The following is a 22,143-nucleotide window of genomic DNA, read 5'->3' on the forward strand; positions in this document are numbered from 1 at the left end:
TAACCCATTTGTCTATCTCTTTATGTAGCTAGCACAATAATTATTGCAGCTGGCTTTAGAATGCTGTTACACACTCCAACATAGACATGCACCCACACCCACACACTCACCAAACTCACAAACGCTTCTTCTCTATATGTTTAACTCTCTGTTGGTAGGCTTTAATGAAAAAGGATAAGAAACAAGAGAAAACACTAGCTCCTATTTTATAGATAAGAATATTGTCTTAGCCTTCGTTCCCACCAAAGCAGAACCAGAGGCAAAAACTTCCTTGCAGGTAGGTTATTTTGGAATATGATTCCTGGGGAGCAAGAAATACAGGACAGGGGAAGCAAAACAGGAAGAAAGCAAAGCCAACACAAGGATGAGTTATTGAGTTGGCCATTCCTATGAGCAGCCAGTGCTTGATCTACTACAACCTTCCAAGGAGACCTATGAATTGTATCTCAGAAGTGTCCTCCCTGGGAACAAAAGAGGAAGCATTTATCCATCTGCTCCTCTCTCCCATTGGCCAAGGGTGGCTCAAGTGAGAGTATAGTCCCCCGAATTTCTGGGTTGCATATCTGTAGTTCAGAGCAGTATCCTATGATGTGATATCAGAGAAGCCATAGGGCAAGAAACGAGAGGTACTGTCACCGGCTAGTTGTCCTGAGGAACTCAAGGGAGGTTTCAGAAGCATTTAACTGTTTCTCCAAATTGTTTTTTTTTTTCACTTCTTTTTGTTATGTTAAGATATGCAATCACCAACAACCCTAAACCAGATCGAGCCTCACCACAACAGTGATGCCAATGCAGATGGGCCAAAAAGTGCCCAAAAGATGACCTTTGCCTCTTTTTTTTTTGCTGAGGAAGACTCACCCTGGGCTAACATCCATGCCAATCTTCCTCTGTTGTTTAGTATGTGGGCCACAAGCACAGCATGGCCGCTAACAGAGCGGTGTAGGCCCACGCCCAGGAACTGAACCTGGGCTGCTGAAGCAGAGCACGTTGAACTTAACTGCTAGGCCACTGGGGCTGGCCCCCAACTTTGCCTTATTTTTAATGCTAAGATCTCCACTCTGGGAGGAGCTTATGCCTTATTACCATATCTGCAATATATGTGGAAGCATGTTTTCCAACTGAGTCTGTGCATGTGAATACTCACCTCTCCCTTTTGAGTATTCATTCCCCATCTGAAATAAAAGGCCCCTGCAGTCAGGGAGAATCCCAACTTTGGAAATGATTCCTCATGGTCTCCTATTTGCTGCAAAAAAACTCCACTTTGTGTGACAACTACTTCTGGTGGAGAGTCTGATTTTAACTCACCAGGAGGTGAACCCACTTTGTTCAGTAACAGTACATAGCCATGGCATGAGCCCACAGCAATCTCAGTCTAATTGTCCCTGCATGAAGCAGATTAGAGTCTACAGGAACTAGTTGCCACAGAAGTAGCTCAAGTCAGAGGTGGACCTGACAAATTTTTTAAGTAATGCACAAAAGCAGTCCAATCAAACCAATAAGGTCATAGGATTTGAAATAAAGAGATTCACTTTCAAGGCAACTTTCAGGAATGCATCTTTTGTCAAAAATGCCGTACATCTGCTCATGAACATGTTCCCAGAATCATTGTATAACTAAAGAGGGGAGGAGAGCTTCTTCTGTGTTGTCCCTGCCACCAGAGAGAAATGCAGCTACTCTATCTAACACGAACTTGCAGCAGCTGAGAGTAAAAAAGACAGATGGCATATTCCTAAAGTATGATTTGATTGTTTGGTGGGAAGATGAAAGACATAGTATCATGAGTTCAACCAATACAAGATCATGCATGGCTAAAAATACTCAGCAGCAAACTAAAAAAAGAATTAAAAAGCTCGGGAATAATCACTATTTTTCATAAGGAGGAACCAAGAGTCTCCAGGTCAAACCATTCTCAAGGCTTAAAAGCATCAAGATTCCCTGGGGGTTGGCTTAAAATGATCTACTGACATTATATTTATGGGGCCATGCCATAATAAGGTGTAAAATCAGACAAGATACTCTGTACAAAAATGAGAATATCTCTTAATAAGGCAAAATTCACCCAAAGCTTCAATGTACAGACCAAAGATGTGACAAAAATTAAAGTCTTTGCATTTATTCATTTGATCCTTGCCAGTCTTGAAATAAGTCATGACTCTGCGTGTAAAGGAAATTAGGCTACGGTGTTTAGGAAAACAAGGCAGCTGACAGCCCTAAAAGAAAGGATTGCATTTTCCCATAGGGTTTCCATGGGAATTGGATGTTAAACTCCGAGTTTATTTTGCTGCAAGCAAATATTTTTTATATAGTGTTCCACAGAGTGGAAGGAGCTCCCAGGGTCAATCCATCAACCTGAACAATGAGGGTTGACACGGTGGCTGTCCACACCCCTCACCACACACTGGAGGCTGCTGGACTCTCCACCAAGTGAGTCAGCAAATGCCAATAATATCAGGTGAGTAGGCAGAATTTCCAGGGAGTAAGTATTTTATAAATGCTAATGTAATTATCTGGAAAACGTGAACCTGATTTTTTGTTTTATTCTCCCATAAATCATGTTCACCTTTAAGGCCAAGCCATGAGGCAGTAGATGGTCCCACCAGACAGAAAGGGCATATCATTCCCTACCTGGAGGGGAAAGAAAACACTGGAGAGGGGAGCATGTAGGAGGAAGAGTTTGGTCCTATAAGGGCCCAGCAATCCTGTCTCTGATCCTTAGCTCAGGCAGTGGGAGTGGACAGTGAAAGGATAAAAATCTGAGATAGATAGAGAGGATGCACTAAAAAAGTGATTCGGAAATGCTTACAGGCAATGGGGAGACCAAAAAAAATAGCTGAGGGTGAAGACTATCAAGCTTGCGCGGTGCTGCCATGGAAAGGTAACTCTCTAGGAGAGGCTGGGCCGGGGGCAGACATCCTGGGCAATGCTACTGGGTGGGACTTAGCCAAGACCTGAGATCTGAGAATGTGCAGGGCCTCAGAAAACCCAGTAGGACTGAGTCAGCAGAAGTCCTAGCCATAACATTCTGCAGCTGAAGTCAGCAGGGTGTCCAGAGACCAGAGCATAAATCCCTCTCCTCCCCTCTACCAAAAGGACAAGTGAGCTACCCACTATACTTAGATACCGTGTTGGCTGGGAAAAAGTCCTCAGAGCTTGAGCTTGAAAAAAATATATATATATACACATATATATATATATTTTTAATGAGACTATTACCATTAATTGGCCCATTTAAATCCCCTTGTCAGCCTCCAACAAGATGCAGACTTGACAGCAAAATGAAATAAATTATAGAAAATAATATTACTGTATTTGCACATCTGATTTATCATTCAGGATAGATTAGGTTATGCTGAAGTAATAACCCCCAAATCTCAGTAGCTTAACACAATTATTTCTCGCTCATGCAACATGTCCATTTTGCATTAGTGGGGTTGTGCGGTGGCTATTAGTCTCTAGTCCATGTTGCCCTCGCTCCAGGACCCAGATTAGTGAAGGTTCCGTCATCTGGAACATTTCAGGTTCTGATAGCAGAGAAAAGAGAGAATTGGAGAGTTTTACAGCAGTAATTAAATACTTTGGTTCACATGTCACTTCTGCCCACAGCCCAGGGACCAGACTAGTTACATGGCCCTATCCAAACAGAAGATGGATGGACAAGGGTAACTTCCCACGGACCAGGAAGAGAAGTGAACAGGATAGGGGGAGCATTAGAAGTCTCTACCACATAAAGCAGAGACTTACCCTACTACATTAATTATTATTATTGTTTTTGAGACTTTGAATTACCCAAATTTCATGTTATCTCCCAGAATGCAAAATGCAAAACCTCACCCACCCAGGTCATCTTTTCTTTCCAAAACTTTCCCTCAACTGCCAAACACTTCCTGGCCTTTACCAAGTCAACCTGGACCCCACAGTGCTCTCATAGACCCCACCATTCCCTCCGATGATTCTGCTTCTGCAGCACCCATGCAGCCAAACCCCAACATTTGTAGGAACTTGAGAGTCCTACATTCTAAGCTTCCGATAGTCAAAGGCCAAGGAAAACAGAACCAAAATCAATCAAGTTCAGCCTCAGCTGTATGATACTTCGAAAATTGCAAAAATCTGGTCCGTTTAAACTGCATTAAGATTTGAGATCAATTCTAATGTTTTATGACCTAGGCGCTTTTTATTCTTTAAAGAGATTTCCTCCTGTTTGTGTCACCTTGCACAAGAGGGCTGATAAGGAGCCTAGAACTTCCTCTGATCGGACTGTATACAGGCAAAGCCAGAAAATATCACCCTGATGTTTGCCCCCATAGCATGTGCACTGCTTGGGAATTTGAAATCATCCCAAATGACTCCCCAAATTTGTTCCACATACTTGCATCACTTTACCCTCAGCCTTCACAACATCAAGGATTTTAGTCATTTCCCTCTCAGCCTTTATCTAAAGGTCGTGAATCTTTTTAGTCTATTCTTTAACCTGGACCTAGCCACCAATCTCTTCTAAAAATGGGTCCATGGTGCTGAGTCTGTATGCGGGGAGAGAAGAGCTTTCCCTGCTAGACCTAAATCTACAGAGGGAAAGAGTATGATTTAGCCTGATTCTATTTGTACATGTCTAGAGGGAAATTGGTAGAAGTTAAGCGCAGGGTGGGTTAGGGAATTCATTGGTCTCTTGCCAGGGAGGGGAATAGCCTCATAAGAAAGCTTCTGTCTTATCTCCTATGGGTGATGCTGCAAACTCCCAAGGGCCTTCAGTAATTGTTTGGAACTCCACCACATGTGACTTCCCTGTGCCCTTCTGAGAAGCTTGTTGTCCAGCAAACTGTGCAAATACTGTCCTAATGAGACTGTGAACCTGAGATACAGATACAGACAGACCTTTTCCCAAAGAAATTTTTTCATGGTCTGCAAAGTAGGAAGCAAAAGAAAAAGAAGAGAAACAAAACCTTCCTAAAATTAGCGATGAAAGTTCTTACAACAATCTCCAATCTCTTCTCAGAAGTGTTTCTCTTTTCTCTACTTCTCAAGTCAAAAACTCTTTGAATCTAATAGCTATGCTTCTGATAGTCACTAAATCTTTGGCAAATAGTGTTTTCCCAAAGATGGATGCACCAGTTTATATATTTCATCCCATATGCTCTCTTACAATGTGGTTGACACTCCCCCCACTGAGAGGCAGGACCTATATTCCTTCCACTGAGCCTGGGTGAGCTGGAGACTGCCCTTGCCAACAGAGTATGGCAGAAGTGATGCTGTGTGACTTCTGAGGTTAAGTCAGACAAAGGAGACAGGGTCTACCTGGCTCTCTCTTTCCGGACACCCGCCACTGGAACTCAGCCACCATGCTGCAAATAAGCCCAACCTAGCCGATGCAGAGACTGCATGGAGAAGCCCATGTGGAAAGGAAGTGTGGCCCCAAGTGGCGCCTAGTAGCAACTGCCAGTGGAGTGTGTGAGCCTTCAGATGATTCTTGCTCCCAGCTTCACGTCTTCTATTTGATGCCCCAGACGTCGTGGAGTAGGACAGGAAATCCCTGCTGTGCCCTGTCCAAATTCATTACCCACAGAATTCAAGAGTATAATAAATGTCTGTTTCATTCCACTAAGTTTTAGGGTAATTTGTTAGGCAGCCATAATAACTGGAACAAAGTCTTTCCAGGTATTTGATCTCTCATTTCATCTTTAGATTACTCTCAGAGTGCCTTTCTCAAACAACCTAAAGATTACATGACAACATCCAGATTAGTGGGAGGATTATTTCTGCCCATCTGCATTTCAACAAAATAGGATTTTGTTTTTCTGTTTATAAGATGAAGGCAGTTCTCAACATCACAGATTAAAACGAAACAGAACATTTCTTATCCTCACTTCTTATAGGAAAATGGGCCTTTTTTGAGCTAAAACTCTGTCCCTCACATTGATATGGCCCTCGAGCCCACAGAAGATATATTTGTTTTTGTACCTACTTGGCTTCCTCTTAATTTCTACAAAGTTGAAAAGAGAGGAGTGCATTTTCAAAAAGAGACCAATAGTAACTTCAGTGCCCGTTAATCTGAGAGGGATCCAGAATACAGGGCTGGTTTTCATCCTGAAGGTAAAATTAGTAATAACCTCTTTAGTAAGGAAAAGAGTGAGTGAAGAATAAGCAAGAAATGTCACAGAAATATTGAATGTTAATAAGGGACAAAACCTCTCCAATAACCTTTTAGTAATTGAGAGACAGTTTCCATTTTAACTCACATTTTCATCAGTTCCAAAGAGACTCTAATTGAACTTCTCTTTTCTGTCTACACTCTCACACCCTCGATATACTCATCTAGCTTCTAGCTTTGAATCTCTCCTCTTTCCTGACGACTCCTAAATTTGTATCTTCAGCCCAGACCTTCTCCTTCAACTCTAGACTCATATATTCATCTGCTACCCAACATCTCCGCTTGATGTCTAACAGGCATTTCAAATGCAACTTCTCCAAAAAACGGACTCTTGATGTTCCTCCCTAAACCTGTTCCTCTTCCTGCCTTCTCCATCTTATGTGATAGAAATTCTCTCCTTCCACTGGCTCGGGACAAAACCCCTGACATCACCTTGACCTCACTTTCACAAACGACAGCCCATCCATTAGCAAATCCTATTGAATCTAGCCTCAAATCACATCCAGAATCTAACCACTTCTCATAACCCCCACCACTGCATCATCTAGCATGTAGATTGTCACACCAGCCTCCTAAATGGTCTCCCTGCTTCCATCCTTACATTTATATGGTCTGTTCTCACCCCAGAAGCCAGAATGATCCTTTAGGAATATGTCAGATCACATGCTTCCTCCGCCCAGAATCCTCGAATGGCTTTGTATCTCACTCATAATAAAAGCCAAAATCCTTAAAGCGACGAAAAAGGCCCACAATGACTGGTCCCCTATTTCTCCTCTCTTACGCCTCTTCCCCTGGCTCACTCTGCTCTGGGCTCACTGGCTTCCTGGCTGTTCCTAGAAGATGCCAACACCCTCCTGCCTGCGTGCTTTTGGATTTGCTTTTCCCTTTGCCAGGAACGCCCCCAACCCCCAACCCCACCCCATATCTGAGGGGTTCGTTCTCCACCTCCTTTACCTTATCAGCAAGGCCTTCCCACCACACCCTGTTTAGAACTACAAATGCCATATCCTGGCACTCCAGGTTCCTCCTCCCTATTTTATTTTTCTTCAAAGAACTTATATAAGTAAATAAGTAAACAAACATGTTTGCACATTTACTTATTGCCCACCTTCTCCATTTAGAATATGAGTTCTGTTACAGCAAGGACTTTTTTTCTCTTGTCTGTTTTGCATATTGCTGAGTTTCCAGTGCCCAGAATAGTTTCTGGCACATAGTAGTCACACAAATAGCCAGAGTAACACACACCTGTTGATGAATGAATGAACAAACAAAGGAAGATTGGACCAAGTCAATTCACAGCCAAGCACCACCTGTACTGAAGGCAGAAGACACAGAGAGAGCTCTAGAGAATGCGCACATCTGCCTGGCCAGCTCCTGGGTCCCCAAGTTGCTCTCGTGAGTGCAGAGTAATGGCAGCAAGACTTGGGGGTCCCGCGTCACTCTTGTCTTCACCCCAGGGAACACAGCATTGCTCCATGAAAAGTGCAAGCTTTAGTGCCAGAGGTCTGGTTTTAAAGTCCACTAACAATTTGGCTAATTCTGGACAAGTTGCTAAACCACTTTGAGTCTTGGTTTCCTTATGTGTAAAATAAAAAGAATATCAGCTATTTTTCATAAGGGATGCAATGAAGATCAAATGAACTAACATATGGAAATAATGTTCTGTAAATTATAAAGGGGTAAATACATATAAAAAGTTGTAATTATATAAGAGAACAACCTGGATTTGAGCATACTTAGCAATTAATGCATAGTCACATATTCAATGTAATTGATGGGTATGTGATTAGTCACATAAGTGGCCAAAATGACTAGTTAGTTACTGCTGTGAGACTTACTGGCCTAAAAGGCTAGGCGACTGGCAATTTTTTAGTCCCCACAAGTGGTGGGTACTTTACATACATTATTTCATTTTATCCTAATAAAAATTCAAGGGAGGTAAATATTACAACAGTCATTTTAAAGTGATAAGTGAGACTCAGAGAGTTGAAGTAACTTTCCAAAACTCACATGGTCGTGTAGCTAGGAATTACAAGGCCATTTCCAAAACAACAAGCCATTCTCTCAGACTTTTAAAATTAAACCTCTCTACCCATGATTTTTAAATGTGTTCAAGACAGATGTTCCACATAAAATGTAGATGGAAGGGATGTCATAGAAAAAGATGAAACATTTAATTAAAATTCATAGAAAATGGGAAAAGCCTGATATAGAAGAACACATACCCTATGATTCCATTCAGATGAAATTCTAGGACAGACAAAAATAAGCTATGGTGATAAAATCAAAATGGTGATTTCCTTGTGTATGTGTGTTGGGGGTGGGAGGAGCAGGGATTGATTGGGAAGGGGCTAAGGGAACCTATAGGGAGATAGAAATCTCTTATCTCTTGATAGTGTGTTACATAGTGTGTGCACTTGCCAAAACTCACCAAACTGTATACTTAATATCTGTGCACTTCACTCTACATAAATTGCTGTCTTAGTCCATTTGGGCTGCTATAACAAAATACCATAGATGGCGTAGCTTATAAACTACTGAAATTTATTTCTCACGGTTCTGGAGGCTGGAAGCCCATGATCAGGCTGCTAGCACGGTCGGGTTCTGGTGAAGGTCCTCTTACAGGCTGTAGACTGTGGACTTCTAGGTATATCTTTATATGGTGGAAGGGGTCTCTTTTATAAGGGGTCTCTTTTACAAGAGCATTAATCTCTGCCCTCAGGACTTGATCACCTACCAGAGGCCCCACCTCCTAACACAGTCACATTGGGCTTTAGGATTTCAACATATGAATTTGGGGGGTACACAATCATTCAGACCATAACAATTGCATTTCAATTTTAAAAGTTTAAAGTCATAGAAAAATGATTTTTAGACTTGGACTCCACGTGAAAAATAATGGCACTGTTTTAAGCGCTTTTATTAAACCTCAGGAAAATCCACTGCTGTAGGTTTGGAAATGAAACTCATCTTGGAGATGAAGAAGCTGAAGTAAACAATATTAAGTAATTTTTGTGATCCACACAGCCAGGAGGAGTGGAGCTGAGATTTAAACCCGGCAGTGTCATTAACCACCCACGATAGCTCTCTATAGAGGGCTTGTCGTGGCAACGATGAAGCTGGAAAAGGAAAGTTTTGGTTCATTTTTCCCAAGTATATACTAAGTTTTTAGCCTCAGCATCACGTGGATAAAGAGAATATATGAATACCAAGCAGCCGGTCCAGACCTTATGCAAAGGCGTGTGTCTTAGTAGGAAATTACAAGGAAAGATGATAATCTGTGGAATCATAGGGATAGAAATAAAGATTAGATTTTTTTCTCTTATGCTGCAATGCATCTTATTTCTGTTTATTCATATTTCACTTAAAATTTTAAAAAACATTTAATCTTATCTTCATAGGAATAAATTAAGTAAACATATGGCTCTGAATTGTAATAAAGAATAAATGTTATATTGAATAGCCACCATAACCAAGATTAAAGTCATTTCAAATGAATCCCATTTAAAATTAATGTGGAAGCTTTAGCCGCACTGTATTGTGTGGCATATTTTTAATGCATCTCCCTATATACAATAGCTGTTATTTAATGTGGGAGAGGAGGCAAGAATAAAAATGTCACAGAATTGATAGGAGCCTTATGGCACATTATTTCCCAATAGTCCCTTCCTTTAATGATTGAATTCGCTACAACTTCCTTAGTAAGGCAAAATGGTAGGTAATTTAAATTCAAACAGCCATGCAGGACATAGCCTAGCTGACTTAGCAGGCAGAGGGTTGCAAAAAGGAATTCATAGGGATCAGGAAAGATAATAACCACCATAAAGAAACAACGGAAAATAAATAATAGAATTTTGCTTACCACACAGGCCTCTAACTATGGAGAATAAATACTTCCTTGATATTTTTCTCAAATGAGACATTAAAGAGAAAGTCCTCAGAAGAGAAAAGCATTTATTTTGCCGAAAGAAACATAAATAAAATAGCTACATGATATAAATAGTAATGGTAATACTAAGGAACATAATTGGTGCACGCAAGTCAAAACTCCTGCAAAACCTCTAACCTGCAGTGCAAGGAGTTCAAGTCTTTTATAGGAGGCCTTAAAATAGTGCTGTCCGCTAGAACTTTCTGCGATGATGGAAATGTTCTATATCTGCTCTGTCCAGTGTGGTAGCCGCTAGCCACATGTGGCTAGTTGAGCACTTAAAATGTGGCTAGTGTGACTGAGGAAATGAAGTTTTAATTTTAAGTTTAATTAACTTAAATTTAAATAATCAAATATGGCTAATAGCCATTGTACTGGACAGTATAGCCACAGAATAATTTTAAAGAAATAGACAAACATTCAAAACCAACCTTATCTTCAAAGAAACCCCTGATGACTCTATTTCCCACACTGACTTTTGAACATTAGTCAGATGTATGTCTGTATGGTTCAAAGAGTTCTATTTGTTGTAGACACCTGCTGTTCCCAAGGGAGAAACTTATAGCTATGTCTGATGCAAGTTTGCCCCACAGTAATGAAATGGATGGTGACATTTGGAAACTTTCTTACTCCTCCTCTTGACCCATGAGATCCCCAGGGCAGGGCCTTACACACAGTTGATGTAGACCTTCGTGTCATTCTTGGATTTTAAACCAAGAAAATAACAAGGTCTCCTGGTGGGTTTCTTGAGACGAAAATAAAATAGCTCTGACAGCCTCCCTTCTGCAAGAGCTTGTCACTCTTACTAACAGATTTCTTCCGTGTGGTCAGCTCCACCACTTGCTATAATGCTATAGCATTATAATCTGCTATAATCCTTTAGCTTTCTACCTTCTCCCAAATAAATTTAGTCCTTGGTTGAAACCACCCATGGAGTCTATGCAGTGAAATTCACTTCAACTAACCAAAGCATTAAGCTGTTGTTATGAACAGGGTCATAAATTTAACTAGAGATGGAATGCAGATTTCATTTAATCAACTGGTAGTAACTGCCTGGAGCTGTTATTAATAATAAATTAATAATGTCCTGAGGTGCTGTGAAGTGCATTTATGCTTAATGGAAAATCATGCTGTAATCGTTTAGTAATATCTTCCACGGGCTACAAACGGGGACTTGAGGCTTCTGTGCTATCTGCCTTCCCCATGTGAGGCAATGTAGGGATACACAGTGGAGGAAAACATAGTCCAAACACATTTGCCACTCAATATCCTACAGGAGAGCATTATAGGTACAATGGGAGCACAGAGCTAATAGAGATCAATTGCAGCTGGAAATATTGTGGATGGCATCATGGAAGAGGTGGCATGTGAGCTGGTCTTGAAGGATGAGAGGATTGTGGAGTACATAAGGAGGGCAAAGGCATTGCCAGCAGGAATGCACCGCATGTCAGAGGAAGGGCAAATGCGTGATGAAGGCAGAAAGAGGTGCACTGAAAGATACGACTAAAAAGACACCATGGAGCCAAATCCAGAAAGGCACTGGATGCCATGCTATGGAATTTGCTGTGCAGTGATAGGTAGCCAGCAACTTTTGAGCAAAGTTGTAGCATGGTCAGACCTGTATTTTAGGAAGACAAGTTTGACTTCCATGAGCAGGATAGATAAGCGAAACAAGATGTCAAGTGTAGCAAGTTATTCCATTAATTTACTTGTAATATAAGCTTCGCAAATTTCCAAAACTGACTTGAGAGGGCTTACGACCATCACTGTTGGTTGCGACCCCAACGACCCATTTTCTCTCCTTTATTAGTTTACAAAATCTTAATTTTGTTCAGGGAGCAAAATGCACAAAGAAGTTGGGCCTTTCACCTTACCTCAGGAGTTGAATCAACATTCGTCCACAAAATTCATTGCCCTTTGCTAGTGATTTTTTCAATAGGCGCAGAAAAGGCATTTGACAAAATCCCATGTACATGCATGATAACTTTTGGAGGTGATGGATATGTTTATTATCTTGACTGTGGTTTCACAGGTATATGCGTATGCTCAAACTCATCAAATTGTATGCATTAAACATGTTCAGTTTTTTGTATATCAATTATACCTCAATAAAGCTGTTTTAAAAAAAACTCACATCAAAGCAGGAATAGAAAGGAGTTTCCTCCACCCAATAAAAGGCGTCAACAAAAAAACATGCAACTAATGTTTTTCCTAATGGTGAAATATTGAACACTTTCACCCTAAGATTGGGAGCAAGGCGAGGATGTCTACTCATACCACTTTTATTAAACGCTGTGCTTACGGTCCTAACATGCATTAAAGCAAGAAAAATAAATAGAAGGCATAAAGTTCAGAAGGAAGAAATGTCTTGATTTGCAGTCAACAAGACTATATGCATAAAATATTTTCAAAAATCTACTAAGTAACTAGTAGAACTAATAAATGTTTTAGTAAAGTCACAGGATACAAGATCAGTATACAAAAATCAATTGTATTTCTATATTTTGGCAATAAACATCTGGAAAATAGTCTTAAAAATACCATTTAAAGTATATACCCAAAAGAACTAAAAGCAGGGATTCGAACAGATATTTGTATACCCACATTCATAGCAGCATTATTCACAATAGCCAAAAAGTGGAACCAACCCAAGTATTCATCGATGGATGAATAGATACACAAAATATGGTATATACATAGAATATTGTTCAGCCTTAAAAAGGGAAGGAAATTCTGACACATGTTACAACATGGATGAAACTTGAAGACATTATGCTAAGTGAAATAAGCCAGTTACAAAAGGACAAATACAGTATGATTCTACTTATATGAGGTACCAAGAGTAGTAAAATTCATAGAGACAGCAAGTAGAATGGCGGCTGCCAGGAGCTAGAGGGAGAGGAGAATAAGGAGTTATTGTTTAATAGGTACAGAGCTTCAGTTTGGGAAGATGAAAAGAGCTCTGGAGATGTATGGTAGTGATGGTTTCACAACAGTAAGAATGTACTTAATACCACTGAATTGTACACTTAAAAATTATTAAAATGGTAAAATTTTATATGTATCATTTACCATAATAAAAAAATACCATTCGTAATAGTACTAAAAATATATATAAAATACTTAGGAATAAATTCAACAAAAGACATGCAAGTGCTATACACCAAAACCCACAAAACATTGCTGAGAGAAATTAAAGAAGACCTAAGTAAACGGAGAAAAAAGAACAATGTTGGAGACTCACTCTACTTGATTTCAAGACTTATTATAGGTACAGTAATCAAGACAGTGTGGTATTGGTGAAAGATAAATAGATTAGTGGAATAGATTAGAGAGTCCAGAAATAGACCACACATTTATTGTCAATTGATTTTGGACAAAAGAGCTAAGGCAATTCAAGCGGGGGAAGGAAAGTCTTTTTAATAAATAGTGCTGGCACACCCAGATAAGTATATGGAAAAATACTAATATGAGGTGAATTATAAACCTAAATGCAAAAGCTGAAACTATAAAGCTTCTAGGAGACCACATATGGTCTGGGGTTAGGCCTAAGAATTTACATTTCAAACAAGTTTCCCAGGTGATGTGCATGCTGCTGGTCCAGGGACAGCATTTTGTCATTATTTTTTAACAGCATGGTGAAAGAGAAGAAATACAAGTGGTAACATTTTTTTCCCACTCAAATCCTCCCCTTGAATAATTCGAAAGTAAAATAATAACATCTTAGGAATAAATTGAAACTATAAATAATTTAGAATTAAGTAGAAATGATAGAAGCTGTGAAGAAACATCTTTTTCAACCATGTTGAATTTAGGAAACCACGGTTTTTTGAGAAGCCTAACTGGGATACTGCATGCCAAGGGAAATTTACTGCACCAACAACACGCCTTAACCCAAAGAAAAATAATCATGCAAATAACATGTACCCTTGCTTATGTGCCCAACATGAAGATAAGATATTCAAATATAATTCAACCTGGTGGCCCATTCCTGCTAGATTATACTTCATGATGAAATATCACTGCCACTTCCATTCTGGGTGAAGACTTTCCTATTATTCTTCTGTGATTTGTTTGTCTTTACAATCACTCTCTGTGTCACGTTCCTTTTTGCTGTCTTCTTTTAAGTTTTAGCCCTGCACTTTGCAGTTAGTGCATACTCCTTAGAACAGTAAACAAGCTTCAAACAAATAGGAAATTTAGATCTTTATAAAGGGGACCTTGCAGATGATGATGTCACAGAGAATACAAGGGTTAAGAGCATGGGTTATGGAGTCAGGAAGCCCTGAGTTCAAATCCTGCTCCACCATTTAACCAGGAAGGATTTCTAGAGCAATTTCTTCAACTACTTAAGGTCTCAGTTTTCTCATGGGTAAGATGAGCTCTTGTGAAGATTAAATGGGACAGACTATGAAAGTACTCAGCCCATTGCCTGAGCCCATGTGAGTAATTATTCTAACTGGGATAATATCTTAAACCATATAAATGTGTATTTCTCCTTTGTATTTTCATATGAAGCAGCTTCTTGGCCAGTATAAAGCGTTAATCTGGGAAAGTGGCTAGACAGAGAGTATGGGGTAGAAAGAGGAGGAAAGACAGTGAGCAGAGTTACTGCAGAAACATAAAGAAAAAGAGTTAATATTCAGATTCTGACAGCCAAAATAGAATGTTTTTGAGCACACACTCAGAGACAGAGAGAAAAAATCTGAGGTACCGAGCATTTTATCCGAGAGACTTTGTATTTACCTAAAGGGGCCACGTGGTAGATTGTTTGCCAAACTGGCTGCTGTCCTTCCCCTCTTTGTATTCATGCCGTTTGTAGCGTGACTTTGCAGCTCCTCCCACTGGGGGAATGTTCCAGCAGACGGCACAGCAAGTGCAAAGATTCTAAGGCAAGAAGGAGCTTGACAGTGTTTAAGAAACACAGAGAAGGACAGGGTGCCTGGAGTGCAGAGAGAAGGGACTAGAGGGTGATAGAAGATGAAGTCAGAGAGAAGACAGCACCAGATCACAGACAGCCTGCGAGACTAGGAAATCCTTGACAACAGTAGAAGGACCAAAACCTAAACCATTGTGTCCTGCTTATACATGAGTACAGGAGGACCTACTGTTAAGATATTAAAATGCTTTCCTTCCAGTTGGTAAATAGCCACTATGCTGATCCCCCCAAGCATCTCCCTATTTCCGGCCAGCCAGGCCTCTCCCCCAGGACCAGAAGCCTTCCATGATCCTGTAATTTAAGAATTCAGGGTACATAAAGCCTCTAACACTGATCTAGCACCATGACTGTAGATGTGCAATGTCATCCCTAGGCAAAAGGGAGAGCATTTCTTTATCTACATCTTTATAAAGTTCAGAATAAGCAAGAATTTAGTCAATTAATAAGTATGTATTAAGTACCAACTATGGGCAAGGAGGTATGGTAGGTGTCAGGGATGAAAAAGAGTAAACAAACCAGTTTCTGCCTTTGCAAAGCTCAGAGGTCAGCATTCAAGCAAATTATTGCCTGCAGGTAGCAATTTTTAGGCAGTGGTTCTCAACCTAAACTGTACAACAGAATCTTCTGAAAGTTTTAAAAAGAACTGATGCCTAGGTCCCACCCCCAGAAAGTCTGATTTAATTGCTCTGAGTTGTGGCCAAGGCATTGGAAATTTCTAAAAGCTCTACAGCTGATTCAATGTGCTATCAGGGCTGAGAATCTCTCTCTTAGAGAGATATGAACAAATGTGGATAGCAGAGAGTGGGATTTCAACATTTTAGTAAAACTTAAGTATGCAAACCTAGAGACTTAAGTCTTCACTGCATGTTAACTAATAAAGACAAATCATGATTCTTCAAAAGGTATTTTTCAGAAAATTCTGGAAGCTGTCTTGGTAGAATAGCATTCTGTCAAAATATTGGCTGGCAGTCTGACCCAATGTTAGGCAGGTCAATTACTCTTATTCTGCCAATACATAGCAAAACTCTGGGCTTTTTGAATAGAATCTCTCAGGAGAAGGACTTCTAAATGTGAACACTCCTACTACTCTTCCCTCCCCCCTGCCCATGCCCTGTCTATTTTCAAACTACACGTCCTACTCAGAGCTAGCTGTCAGCCTGAGGAATGGGCATATGCCCGGATCTCCAGTCCATGGGTAAGGATTCCAGTCCTGGAGGATAAGAACCAAGACTCAGCGGGTTGAAATTGCTTTTCACATGGATTTCTTACCTCTCTGATTGCTTCCATTTGCTTCCCTCAGCTGTCCATCAAGTGACAAATGTGTAGGATGAAATAGAATCAGAAACACCTCAAAAAGGTTTGACCCAATGGAAAGTCCAGAGGAAGTGATGAAAGAGAAACGAGCATCAAATGCTGGGCTGCGGCACTAGTATTTTCTAGATTCACTCGGTCACAGAGAAGCAGCCAAGCACGTTCTAGGGCAATGAATGTGCTCAGCACTAGCTCCTGATTATTCCATCCTAATGAAGGGGAACGATGATGTGGGTTTTCCAAAACAGCAGGTGACATTAATGAGTGGCTTGGTTTTGACTCTGGAAATCCTTACTAGGTAAATGAAAAGGTACTCAGCATGTCCGAGCATATTTCAGCTGGGCAGCATGGAGTGTGGCCAAGAATGCTAGAGAGAATGTGACTTAGGATTTTGAAACTCACCAGAGAAAACCCACAAAATGAAAACATCTCAGTGGAAATAACAGAGCCCTGAATTATGATTTAGAAGGTAAGAATTCTAGTCTCTGGTCTATGGTGACCAGGTGTGTGACCTTGGGTACGTAAGTAGCTTGTCTGTGCCTCAGTCTCCTCATTATTAAAATGAGGGCACTGGACTTAAGTGATCTCCAATAGGATGGGTGGTAAAATGGAATTTAATATTTGTGTGTGAGGGAGAGAGAAAGTATTGATATGTAGAGCCTGAAGATTGCTGGGATGGAGTAGACAAATTTGCATCTGGAGCCCAAGACACTCCTAATGAATGAGAGTGGGAAGGGATCAAGACCCCCACACTTTGTCTCGGAAATTAAAATTAGTCAGGGAGAACTGGGAGTTGCCCTGAGCAAGGCTCAGAGTCAGGAAATGGCCATGAGACCCCTTACATAAACTCACCACCAAAAATAAAAGATAGGACCACCAGCCTGACCTCTGCACAGACTTAGGAGTTCAAAAGGAGGCTGTAAATCAGTGCACACTGGGACTGGACCCAACCCAGGAATCAGGTAGCAGGTTGAGTCCCGGAGAAGTGGCTGTGTGAGTGAATACAAGGAGCTATAACGATGAGAGTCCAGGCCAGGCTTGCCTCAAGCCCACACCTTGCTGAACTGACTCCTGAGGGCTGGAGATCTTCTTTTTCGCCACTTAAAGAAGAGCGGTGGCCCAACCAAGGGTCTACACTAGCAGCTTCTTCTGGAGCCACCAGCCTCTTGTGGGGCAGCAGGGACCCCTGGCCCTGAGGGAGCACATCTGAGTTGAGACTCCAGAAGTTGAAATCGAAGTGGCCAGGTTGGCCCTGGGCATGTAAGGGGAAGGGGCTCCCAGGGAAGCCCTGTATTTCCCATTACCTGGACATGTGAGGGCTCACATGTTCAACTTTGGGACCCCATCTGAGTGGTGCCTTATTTGTATCCCAAACTATAAATTGGGGCACTCTAGTTACAGATCTATAAGATCACTTGTACTCTGATATGTTGTGATTTTAGTGTATGATTCGAAACCAAACCCAAAGATTGACTTTAATTCAGAGTTTAGCTCATAACTATATTCTTAAGTTTGTAGACAGTGGGACTCTTGTCTAAAAAAGGAATAAATGTGTAAACGAGGGATCCATCTGTGACCATTAAATAGCCTAAAATTAACAAAGAAGGCGTATCACTGCTAACGATCCATGAATTCACTCCATATGCATTCATTAGAGATCATTAAAGTGAGAGCTGGGAATGCAAAAGATAATTATATAGTTTGGATATCAAAAAACTTTTCCTTATAGAGAGCAGATTTGTATGTATGTGTAAAATAAAGTGTGTTACTCTGAAATTGAAACTGAAACACAAGCTTGTTTTAATGAAAGGTGGTCGTTATATTAATTTCCTGTTTAAAATGGCCTTAGACAATAACAATCAACATTGTAAATGTGCATACTGTTTGACCCAGCAATTTTACTTGAATATATTTATTCTGATGAAATTCTGCACATGTATACAAAAACATACAAGAATGTTCATTGTCGCAACAAGGATAGCAGGGAAAAAAGCAGAAAGAATTGAAATGTTCATTAATAAGGGATTAGTTAAATAAATTATCAGTCACCCATATGCTGGAATATTCTGCCGTTACTAAAAATGGTCAAACATACCTTTATAACAGAGAAATAATTTTATATTAGCTGATGTGGGTGTCATTTACAGTTTATTTGTGTTTACCCACACCCATTCCCTGCTTTATATCAAATCTATATTGAGGCTAAAACTTTCAATGTCTCAGGGAGATGTGGTTACAAAGAGCACTGATCACAAAAAGATAATTCTTAGCACTTAGCACTTAGCACCAAAGACGAGAGACCCAAAGAAAGGTGTTCTTACCATCCAACTGGCACACTTTTGAGAACAAAAGGGAATGCTGTTAATAATGACATGGAAATAACCTGTTCTGAGGAAAGAGAGACAACCTACCTATGGACCTTTCCCTTCAGCTTAACTCATTTTCTTACAAACAGAAGATAAACGCCATCTTTTATCAGATAAGGGTCCTGCTCTCACGGAGCTTTCGACAAAGGGAGATGGAAAATAATAAAGTAAAGAAAATAATAAACAAGATAATTGGAGACTAATAAAGTTTTGAAGAAAATTTAAAACCTGGGTGAAGTGATGCAGGGTGGAGAGGTGGAGTGATCAGGAAGGCCTGCTTGAGGAGAAGACAGTTGGCTGGAGAACTTAATGTCCACACAGGGTTGGGCATGTCAAGATGTGGGGACACAACGCTCCTGACAGATGACTAACAAGAGCAAGTGACCCAAGGCCTCTGTTGTGTTGAAAGAACAGACCCTGTACAAAGGGGAATCCGTTGGAGGTGTTAAGCAAGGAGATGACAAGATCTGATTCACAGTTTAGGGAAAAGAATGAGAAAGAAGGAGACTGTGGAGTCGAAAACAACTCAGAGAGGAGGATGGAGAATGTGTCGGGGAGAGAAAATTAGTGAAGGCAGGCAAAGGGAAGTGGGGACACTGGAAGAACAATCCTGTACCTGCTCCAGACTAGAGGTGGTACGGGTGGTGCTGAGAATGGGCAGTGCCAGGACTGGCTCACTTGACGGGCAAAGGAGTTTTCCTAAAACTCCAGAGAGATCAGAGGAGGATAGCAAGAAGACCTGAAATTGGAGAAGTGAAGCCTAGTCAAGAAAAGGCTAATGTAGAATTTACTTTTAAATATATTCATTATGATTACAATTTATCTCAGGCAAAGTCACTGGGAATAGAGCTGATTCGAAACTCAAAGTAGAAGAGGTAATTTGGGTTGTTGGGTGTTTTCTGTGTACAGAAATGCTCCACAGTGATGAATATTTTGCAATTCCATCTTTTCTGGACTCTGTATTGTGTTCCATTGATCTATGTGACCATCCTTTTGCCAATAATGCACTATCTTGATTTACAAAGACTTTATAAATACTTAGTTTTAGAATAAGTCTTAAAATCAGGCAGCGTGAGTCCTCCAACTTTGTTCTTTTTCAAAATTGTTTTGCCTATTCCATATTTAAAATTTTTATTTTAATATTTTGTGGAAAACTTTTCATATTTATTAGATATAGCTGGTACATTTACTTTTATCTGGAAAAAAAGAAAATAAAAGAAGAGCTGTCAGTAAGGGATACTTTGGGCTGCAAGTGACAGAATCCTTCACTTCAGTGCCTTAAACAAAGAGGGGTTTATTTTTTCCCACATAAGAGAAAGTCTGAAGACAGGTGTCTGCTAGCTTTGGTTCAGTGGCTCAACAATGTCAGGGCCAACATCTCTGTGGGTCTCTTGACCCCTCCCTCATGGTCACAAAATGGCAGCTATAGATGATGCCATCGTGTCCATTCAAGGTAAATGGTTACTTATGTCTCCTTGTCCAGAATTGTGTCGGATGGCCTCCTTTGGCTGCAAGAGAGATTGGGAACAGAGTATTTTTGTTTTTCAGCCTGTATAATAGACTAGGCTGGAAAGAAGGGGTTTGATACAAGAGTTGGGAGTACCAACCTGTGGTGTCTGCCACAAAAGTTGAGGAGAGGTTTCCAAAAAAGAAAAGTTTTTCCTTGAAATTTGCCCCCCTAAAAAAATCAGCTAAGGGACCAGTGATAAAGAATCCATCTTATGCCACATCACTTTCCTTCTCAATGTTGGATGGGAATCATCTCAGAGGCTCCCGATCCTGCCTCTCCCTGTCATGAGTTCACTCTCCCCCAGCTGTCTACAGCACTCGCACAGTTCTTGAGAGTCAGAGACCAGCTAGAAAAACAAACCTAGTCTATTGCTAAAGGACAAGAGTGACATTATGACCAGGCTTCAGCATAGCTCTCTTTAATAAACTTTCAAGGAAAGAATGTTGGAATTCAATGCATGCCCGTGAATTGCCCATTTCAGTCCCTGAATGGGGAAAGCTGGGCATTTCTTCTTTTCTCTCATTCAATAAACATATACAGGGCTCCTATGTGCCAGGCACTGGGTGTTTTTATTCCTCTTCCCTTTACTATTGTTCCCTATCCTGTTTTCTTAGATTATTTTTCTCTCTAAGTGTATACAGGAAATGTGTGTGTATAAACATAAACAACAATATGTCAAACCTGCAGAGTGCAGGGCACCATAACTACAAAATCTCTGGTCTCCCGGCAAGGGCCATTACGAAGACTATTCACACTCCTTTAAGAAGGAAGGCCTGGGACGCGGCGGAAGAATCAGGATGCAAGAGCTCATCTGTGAGCAATGCTGCTTCTTACAACATTTATGCATTTATGCATGCATTTATTTATTCAATAAATATTTATTGATTCCATTTGCTAGATTCTGGAGATATTGTGGTGAACATATAGACATGGTCTCTACCCTCATTGAGCTTATATTTGTTGTGGGACACTGTTTTTAAAATATTAACCAATGTTATTATCTCCCAAAATAGTTCACTTTTTTCTTTCCCTGGTCCCACTTAAGTAGCTAGGCTGTGCTCATTGCCTCAGGGGAGAGATGTAATAAGCAGAAAGCAGAAAAAAACAGGAGACTTCCTACACTTTAGGGGAATAGAAATGACATTAGACAAAACATTAGCATGAACAGGCTTCATGCCACACAGACGCCCCGCTAGATGACAAAGATTCATCTGAGCTGAAAGACAGAGAGACGAAAGAGAGACAGAGTGCAAGCGACGTGCCATAGAGCCAGCGGGGACAGGAGGGGGCAATCCAGACCTGAAGGGGCAATGGATGAGTATAGGCTATATCTCCACCAAGGGCCATAGTGAGGAGAATTTGTGAGCACTCAGGAACCAGATGGTAGCCAAGGGTCCATTTGCCGACACATAGGGCCTATACCCATACCTGGGCCTATACTCACACCTGGGCCTACACCAACCGTCCTTTCTACAGGTATCCAAACTCCACGTTCGCCTCTTCTTCCTGGGCACACAGTTAGGCTCTATTTCCCAGCCTCCCTTGCATTTAGATGAAGCCACATCATGAACTAGGGAGTCTGGCCAATGGAACGTCAGAGGAAGTGGTAAATGCCACTCCCTATTCTGTCCATAAATACTTCCAATGCAATCCTCCATGCTCCCTCTCTCCTGTTCTGCCAGATATAAATGATGGGCTCTAAGGCCCTAGGGGATGGCAGAACCAAAAGATAGAAGGAGTCTGGGTCCCTGCCTGGAAGAGAGCCACCCGAGGTAGCCATTCTGGTGAGAAACATCAGCATTGGACTCTTGTGTGAGCAGAATTTAACTTTTACGGTATTAAGCCACTAAAATTTTGCAGTTTGTTATAGAAATTTTAGCCTACTCTGACCAATATTCCAAGCAACCCCCAGCTCAAGTAACACTTTCCTGTCCCTAGACTTAGTTC

This window comes from Diceros bicornis, chromosome 2, assembly GCF_020826845.1.
Source record: "Diceros bicornis minor isolate mBicDic1 chromosome 2, mDicBic1.mat.cur, whole genome shotgun sequence".
NCBI classification, from domain to species: Eukaryota; Metazoa; Chordata; class Mammalia; order Perissodactyla; family Rhinocerotidae; genus Diceros; species Diceros bicornis.